Consider the following 7,876-nt stretch of genomic DNA (forward strand, 5'->3'; position numbering starts at 1 on the left):
GGAAATGATCTGGTCATTTCAGCATGTTGATGGCCGCCCGGAGCGTGGTGCACCCTCCACCATTGTGCGGCTGTCTTTAAACCAGTTGTACTGCTCCTTAATCTGTGTGATGCCCATAGCATCGTCACCGAAAGCCGTCTGAATAATCCGAATGGTTTCCACCTGGCTGTTGCCCAGTTTCTGGCAAAATTTGTTGCAGTTGCGCTGCTCCAGTCGTTCTGCCATTTTCCTTGCAAAGAAAAAAACGACGAGAGACTCCACCCATCCTCACACAAAGGCTGCTTACCAGCAAATGATGCAATCGACAGGCGTGAAAAAACTCACACATGCGCACGAAGGTTCAAGGTTGGCTCATGCAAGCACACGTGATTCAAATCCATCAGGTTTTTGAAAAAAATAAAAAGGTCGGATACTTTTCTAACAGACCTCGTACAGACATATGAAAGAGACAAAATACCAAACAAGTAGCGACACAAAGTCTATTCTCACATCCATATGAAAACTGTTATGGCTTTAAAGGCAGCTCCCAATTCAGATCAGGGAGACAGACACCCTCTCTACTTTTAAGATTAGGCTTAAAACTTTCCTTTTTGCTAAAGCTTATAGTTAGGGCTGGATCAGGTGACCCTGAACCATCCCTTAGTTATGCTGCTATAGACGTAGACTGCTGGGGGGTTCCCATGATGCACTGAGTGTTTCTTTCTCTTTTTGCTCTGTATGCACCACTCTGAATTTAATCATTAGTGATTGATCTCTGCTCTCTTCCACAGCATGTCTTTTTTCTGATTCTCTCCCCTCAGCCCCAACCGGTCCCAGCAGAAGACTGCCCCTCCCTGAGCCTGGTTTTGCTGGAGGTTTCTTCCCGTTAAAAGGGAGTTTTTCCTTCCCACTGTCGCCAAGTGCTTGCTCACAGGGGGTCGTTTTGACTGTTGGGGTTTTTCCGTAATTATTGTATGGCTTTGCCTTACAATATGAAGCGCCTTGGGGCAACTGTTTGTTGTGATTTGGTGCTATATAAATAAAATTGATTTGATTTAAAACCTCCAGTCTCACGGGTCTTCTCACAACAGCCTGCAACCCTAAACTAGCATGCAAGTAAAAAAACTCTCTTCTCAAGGCTGGACTGTTAATTAAAATGTACATCTGTGCTCAGCAAAAACATGGTCTTTAGCAAAACAGTCTCCACTCTCACTGAGCCAAAGTTCATCTGTTCATCTTCCCGTGTGAGCAGTTTAATGATTACTTAAACATCCATCCATCCATTTTCTTCCGCTTTATCCGGAGTCGGGTCGCGGGGACAGCAGCTCAAGCAAAGCTGCCCAGACCAGACCGGGCATCTTTTCTGGATGCCCCCTGGACACCTCAGTGCAGAGGTGTTCCGGGCACCTCCCACTGGGAGGAAGCCCCGGGGAAGACCCAGGACACGCTGGAAGGACTACTCTCGGCTGGCTTGGGAACGCCTTGGGGTTCCCCCGGAGGAGCTGGGAGAGGTGTGTGTGGATCGGGAGGTCTGGGCGGCTTACTTAAACAGTTCAGTGAATATAATTACTGTAGCAATTCAGTGATTAATTAAGAGAGTAATATTAAATAAAACGTGTATATAAATGTGTATATGAAGAACAAGATCAAAGACAGCAAATCAAAGTAAATGTTGTGTGGGCCGCTGAAGAGGAGGTACTGCTGGCCCACCACCACCAGATGGCGCCCTGCTTGGAGTGCGGGCTTCAAGCACGAGAGGGCGCCGGAGCCACTGGGAGTGACAGCTGTCACTCATCCTCAGCACCAGCTGTCAGTCATTCATCTCATCACCATCACCATAAAGGCCGGACTGCAACTCCACCTCCTCGCCGAGAAATCAGCTACCATTCAGGTAACTTTCTCTGCTGACTCAAAACATTGAGTAATAATCTGTACTTCTTTGCAGCCGTTTTCCTGTGGTGTGTCCTTATCTGTGGGATTGGCATTTGGTGTGATCAGCGACGGCTTCGCTTCACACTCCAACCAGATAAGTGGTCAAACAGGAGCTGCACGAGTGTGTGATTGGAGGTGGAGGTGCTCCCTCCTAACTAAACACTGACTGTGGGATTACTGAGTGTGCGAACTCACACTCATCAGGACTGTCTCTGTTCTCTGCCAGCAGTACCGGGTCTGACTGCTGAAGACAGCGGCCACCTGGGGCGCAGGGCTTGGCGGCTCCGGTGTTCTTCAGCTCCGTTGGCAGTGGAAGCTGTGTGGGGATCCGGCTCTTCTCTCGCCAGGCGTCTTCTATCGTCGAGCCTGCCCACACGTCACCTGGTGTATGATTGACAGTCCACCATATTGTTATTGTCTGTACATCGTTGTGCGATTCACAACATTAAATTGTTACTTTTAGCTTATCCATTGTCCGTTCATTAACACCCCCTGTTGTGGGTCCGTGTCACGACACTTTCACAACAGGATTTCTCGGCCAGCGTCATGGATCCCGAGGGGCGTCAACCATCGCTTGAACAGCCAATGGAAGAGCGAGATGCACAGGCGCCAGCAGGAGGCGTGTTGGGTTAGCTGCAGCACATCTTAACCACCTTTACCGCTCGGTTGGACTTAGTTACTGAGCAGAGCAGTGTTCTCAATCGTAGGATGGAGGCTCTCACCGCCCAGGTGGAAGCGCGTGCTCAGGGCGCTGCTGCAGCACCTCCTCCTGCTGACCGTGTGCCAGAAACAGACATTCCGCTGGTCATTCAACGAACCCCCCCACCGTCCCCTGAAGCATACATAATCCCTCCGGAGCCGTACGGAGCCTGTGTGGAGACGTGCGCGGACTTCTTGATGCAGTGCTCGCTCGTCTTTTCACAGCGTCCCGTCATGTACGCAGCAGACGCTAGCCGGGTGGCTTACGTTATAAATTTGCTTCGAGGAGAGGCACGCGCCTGGGCTACGGCGCTTTGGGAGCAGAATTCACGGCTCCTAACGGTTTATACTGAGTTTGTGAGGGAGTTCCGACAGGTGTTCGACCACCCTCATAGAGGCGAGACCACTTCAAGTGTGCTGCTGTCGATACGGCAGGGGCGTCGGAGCGCAGCGAAGTATGCAGCCGACTTCCCCACGCTCCACTGCCAGGGCTCTCCACATGGCAACAGCTCCCCCTGCTGACATTGCTATGGAAACGAGCAGGGCCAAAAAACGATCAGATCAGAGACAAAGGAGGCTGATCCGTGGAGAGTGTTTTCTCTGCAGCTCTACCGAGCACACACAGAGAGAATGCCCCAAACAGTCAAAACAGCAGCACTCGTCCTTAGAGACTGGGCTAAGGGTGGGTCACAACACCCACGTGGGGAAACCCCGATGATCTGCACGAATCCCAGTCACGATCCTGAGTGGGGATCTAACCCTTCACGCCCCAGCACTGGTGGACACGGGGTCAGAGGGGAATCTGCTGGATAGCAGATGGGCAAAGGAGGTTGGGCTCCCTCTAGTGGCCTTACCGTCACCATTGTCGGTGCGGGCGCTAGATGGCACCCTTCTTCCACTAATCACACACCAGACACAGCCAGTGACGTTGGTGGTGTCTGGGAATCACAGGGAGGAGATTGTGTTTTATGTAACACCTTCTACCTCCCGAGTGATTTTGGGTTTTCCATGGGTGTTAAAACACAATCCCCGGATTGATTGGCCGTCTGGGGTTGTGGTTCAGTGGAGCGAAACCTGCCACCGGGGAGTGTTTAAGATCCTCAGTTCCACCCGGTGTGACAGCTAAGGAGGAGATTTTAGTCCCCCCCAATCTGGCGGCGGTGCCGGCTGAGTACCACGACCTTGCTGACGTCTTCAGTAAGGATCTGGCACTCATGCTGCCCCCGCACCGTCCATACGATTGTGCCATTGATTTGATACCGGGCGCTGAGTACCCGTCCAGCAGGCTGTACAACCTCTCACGTCCGGAACGCGAATCAATGGAGACCTACATCCGGGACTCATTAGCTGCCGGGTTGATCCGGAACTCCACCTCCCCGATGGGTGCTGGTTTCTTTTTTGTGGGCAAGAAGGACGGCGGACTCCGTCCATGCATTGATTACAGAGGGCTGAACAAGATCACGGTTCGCAATCGATACCCGTTACCTCTGTTGGATTCAGTGTTCACGCCCCTGCATGGAGCCCAAATTTTCACGAAATTGGATCTTAGGAATGCTTATTACCTGGTTCGGATCTGGGAGGGAGACGAGTGGAAGACGGCATTTAACACCCCGTTAGGTCACTTTGAGTACCTGGTCATGCCGTTCAGCCTCACCAATGCGCCCGCGACGTTCCAAGCATTGGTTAATGATGTCTTGCGGGACTTCCTGCATCGGTTTGTCTTCGTATATCTAGACGATATACTCATCTTTTCTCCGGATCCTGAGACCCATGTCAAGCATGTACGTCAGGTCCTACAGCGGTTGTTGGAGAACCGGCTGTTTGTGAAGTGCGAGAAGTGTGAGTTCCACCGCACTTCTTTGTCCTTCTTAGGGTTCATAATCTCCTCCAACTCCGTCGCCCCTGATCCGGCCAAGGTTGCGGCGGTGAGAGATTGGCCCCAACCAACGAACCGTAAGAAACTACAACAGTTCCTCGGTTTTGCAAATTTCTACCGGAGGTTCATCAAGGGCTACAGTCAGGTAGTTAGCCCCCTGACAGCCCTGACCTCCACAAAAGTCGCCTTCACCTGGTCGGATCAGTGCGAAGCCGCGTTTAGGGAGTTGAAACGCCGGTTCTCGACTGCACCGGTTCTGGTGCAGCCCGATCCCAAGCGCCAGTTTGTTGTTGAAGTGGATGCCTCTGACTCAGGGATAGGAGCCGTGCTATCCCAGAGCGGGGAGTCCGATAAGGTTCTCCATCCATGTGCCTACTTTTCCCGCAGGTTGACCCCAGCTGAACGGAACTATGACGTCGGCAATCGGGAACTTCTTGCGGTGAAGGAGGCTCTTGAGGAGTGGAGACACCTGTTGGAGGGAGCATCGGTACCATTTACGGTTTTCACGGACCATCGGAACCTGGAGTACATCCGGACCGCGAAGCGTCTGAACCCCAGGCAAGCCCGCTGGTCGCTGTTCTTCGGGCGTTTTGACTTCGGGATCATGAAGAGGAGGTCAAGACCGAGCTGTCAGACCCCCCTGAAACCATCATCCCCGAGTCCACTGTCGTGGCCACCCTTACCTGGGAAGTGGAGAAGACCATCCGGGAGGCCCTGACACGGAGCCCGGACCCGGGGACAGGTCCGAAGGACAAACTGTACGTCCCACCAGAGGCCAGGGCTGCGGTCCTTGACTTCTGTCATGGTTCCAAGCTCTCCTGTCACCCAGGGGTGCGAAGGACCGTGGCAGTGGTCCGGCAGCGCTTCTGGTGGGCGTCTATGGAAGCCGACGTCCGGGAGTATGTCCAGGCCTGCACCACCTGTGCCAGGGGCAAAGCCGACCATCACAAGGCCCAAGGCCTCCTACAGCCTCTGCCTGTGCCTCGTTGCCCCTGGTCTCATATCGGCCTGGACTTTGTCACGGGCCTCCCGCCGTCCCAGGGCAACACCACCATCTTAACGATAGTGGACCAGTTCTCCAAGGCGGCCCACTTCGTGGCCCTCCCGAAGCTCCCGACGGCCCAGGAGACTGCAGACCTCCTGGTCCACCACGTCGTGCGTCTGCATGGGATTCCAGCAGACATTGTCTCAGATCATTGTCCTCAGTTCTCCTCCCAGGTCTGGAGGAGTTTCTGCAGGGAACTGGGGGCCACTGTCAGTCTCTCGTCTGGGTACCACCCCCAGACGAACGGGCAGGCAGAGCGGACGAACCAGGAACTGGAGCAGGCCCTCCGCTGCATGACCTCCGCGCACCCGACGGCCTGGAGTGACCATCTGGCCTGGATCGAGTACGCTCATAATAGTCAAGTTTCATCTGCCACCGGCCTCTCCCCGTTTGAGGTGTGTTTGGGGTACCAGCCCCCATTGTTTCCGCTAGTGGAGGGAGAGGTCGGGGTGCCCTCGGTCCAGGCCCATCTGAGGAAGTGCCGTCGGGTGTGGCGTACCGCCTGCTCTGCCCTGCTCAGAGCCCGGACGAGGGCTAAGGCCCATGCAGACCGCCGGCGTTCCCCGGCCCCTGCATACCAGCCCGGGCAGGTGGTTTGGTTATCCACAAAGGACATACCTCTGCAAACGGAATCCCAGAAGCTGAAGGACAGATTTATAGGACCCTTCACCATCGTGAAGGTCCTCAGTCCAGCCGCAGTGAAGCTGAAGCTGCCAGCTTCACTGCGGATACATCCAGTATTCCATGTCTCCAGACTCAAACCCTGCCACACCTCTCCCCTCTGTGCCCCCGGACCGGCGCCGCCGCCTGCCCGGATCATCGACGGGGAGCCGGCTTGGACTGTGCGCCAACTCCTGGACGTTCGTCGAAAGGGCCGGGGGTTCCAGTATTTGGTGGACTGGGAAGGATATGGACCTGAAGAACGCTCCTGGGTGAAGAGGAGCTTCATCTTGGACCCGGCCCTCCTGGCCGAATTCTACGCACGGCACCCGGACAAGCCTGGTCGGGCGCCAGGAGGCGCCCGTTGAGGGGGGGGTCCTGTTGTGTGGGCCGCTGAAGAGGAGGTACTGCTGGCCCACTACCACCAGATGGTGCCCTGCTTGGAATGCGGGCTTCAAGCACAAGAGGGCGCCGGAGCCACTGGGAGTGACAGCTGTCACTCATCCTCAGCACCAGCTGTCACTCATTCATCTCATCACCATCACCATAAAGGCCGGACTGCAACTCCACCTCCTCGCCGAGAAATCAGCTACCATTCAGGTAACTTTCTCTGCTGACTCAAAACATTGAGTAATAATCTGTACTTCTTTGCAGCCGTTTTCCTGTGGTGTGTCCTTATCTGTGGGATTGGTGTTTGGTGTGATCAGCGACGGCTTCGCTTCACACTCCAACCAGATAAGTGGTCAAACAGGAGCTGCACGAGTGTGTGATTGGAGGTGGAGGTGCTCCCTCCTAACTAAACACTGACTGCGGGATTACTGAGTGTGCAAACTCACACTCATCAGGACTGTCTCTGTTTTCTGCCAGCAGTACCGGGTCTGACTGCTGAAGACAGCGGCCACCTGGGGCGCAGGGCTTGGCGGCTCCGGTGTTCTTCAGCTCCGTTGGTGGTGGAAGCTGTGTGGGGATCCGGCTCTTCTCTCGCCAGGCGTCTTCTATCATCGAGCCTGCCCACACGTCACCTGGTGTATGATTGACAGTCCACCATATTGTTATTGTCTGTACGTCGTTGTGCGATTCACAACATTAAATTGTTACTTTTGGCTTATCCATTGTCCGTTCATTAACGCCCCCTGTTGTGGGTCCGTGTCACAACACTTTCACAACAGTAAAGACAGTAATAATTGATAATATGTTGAAAATTCCTGTCACATATGTTATTCGTTAGTGTTTTCAGTGTTTTCATTATTATTGTTGTGTCTGACTAACATGGACGCCCTTTTCTGTTTGCTGCAAGTCAAATCTACCCACGGGTACAAATAAAGTCACCTGAACCTGAACCTGGTCTCATTCTGCTGATTCCTCAGTCTCACCCTGACCTGTAATAAGCACATTATCAGCAATAATGTACAGACCAGGTAACCCATCCAGTGCTTGGGTAATTTTCGCTGGAAAACCTCTGGTGCCGGACTTATTCCCACAGGCATTCTTAGCCATCTGTAGCAGCCAAATGGAGTGGAGAACGTAGTCAGATAGCTGGATTTCTCCTCAAGATTGACATGCCAAAACCCGCTTTTAACGTCACACACTGTGAACACTTTAGCTTTAGACATGTCTGCGAGTATGTCTTCAATGGTTGGAAGAGGAAAGTGACTGCGCTTGAGTGCCTTGTTAAGGGGTTTTGG

This window comes from Thalassophryne amazonica, chromosome 2, assembly GCF_902500255.1.
Source record: "Thalassophryne amazonica chromosome 2, fThaAma1.1, whole genome shotgun sequence".
NCBI classification, from domain to species: domain Eukaryota; kingdom Metazoa; phylum Chordata; class Actinopteri; order Batrachoidiformes; family Batrachoididae; genus Thalassophryne; species Thalassophryne amazonica.